The sequence below is a fragment of the Atta colombica genome, unplaced genomic scaffold (assembly GCF_001594045.1).
Source record: "Atta colombica isolate Treedump-2 unplaced genomic scaffold, Acol1.0 scaffold12, whole genome shotgun sequence".
NCBI lineage: Eukaryota > Metazoa > Arthropoda > Insecta > Hymenoptera > Formicidae > Atta > Atta colombica.
Window position 1 is genome coordinate 3,140,319 of NW_017259206.1, and position 884 is coordinate 3,141,202.

General features: G+C 20.8%; 1 protein-coding gene across 12 annotated transcripts in view; it reads left to right on the forward strand.

Moving 5' to 3' along the window:
• Positions 1-884, forward strand: part of LOC108694414 (tropomodulin) — a 72,331-nt gene that overhangs the window by 44,339 nt on the left and 27,108 nt on the right. The window lies entirely within an intron of this gene.

Sequence of the window (884 nt, forward strand, 5' to 3'; positions counted from 1 at the left end):
CCAAGTTGATTCAGAGATGCATCGTTGCGCTGCGAGAACCAGTTATCAATCGATACCAGCGTTTCATTCAACGAAAAAAAGGAATTAAACTTGCACTTACAAGAAGCTCAAGAACTCGAGTTCAATATTAATTGTATGAAAAGAACGATTTTGTTGAATTATTAAAAAATTTAATTAAATATAGATTTGAAAATAATTTTGCATCATCAAAATTATATATAGGATGTTTGTAAACACGATAATAATGTTGCAAAAACTTTAATAATCTAACAAACAATTTGGGCATCCTACATATAATTATTTGGATGACCCAACAAATTATTTTCAAAACTAAATTTTTAGATACTTCAGCAAAATTCATTTTTTCCATGTTTTTTTTATATTGTCATAATTATAAACATAATTACATATATTTATATAATATATTTAGAAAATATGACTATATCTAAAAAATATTCTAAAAAGTTTTTGATCAAAATATATCAGTGTGACAATTTTAAAATATTTTAGCTTATGTCTTATTAAATTCTAAAATAATTTTTAAGATTTTTTAAGATTACTTTATATGTGTGTAATTTTGATCTTTAATTATAGTTTAGATTGTAAAACACAATTCTAAGAATCGCAATTTATATACTTGAAGTTTAAGTTATTTTTTTTATAAGAATCGAAATTTAATAAAAATAATAAAATGAATTTTAAAAAATCGATGAGATTCTGGAAACATAATAAATAAGAAAATATGTATTGTGTATAATTACACTATCTAAAATTCTAAGGATTTTTTAAAAAATTCCAAAGATCACAATATGAAGAATTTCTACACTGAGAAAAAAATATAGTTAATTTTAATAAATATTTAATTCAATACTTAATTTAATATT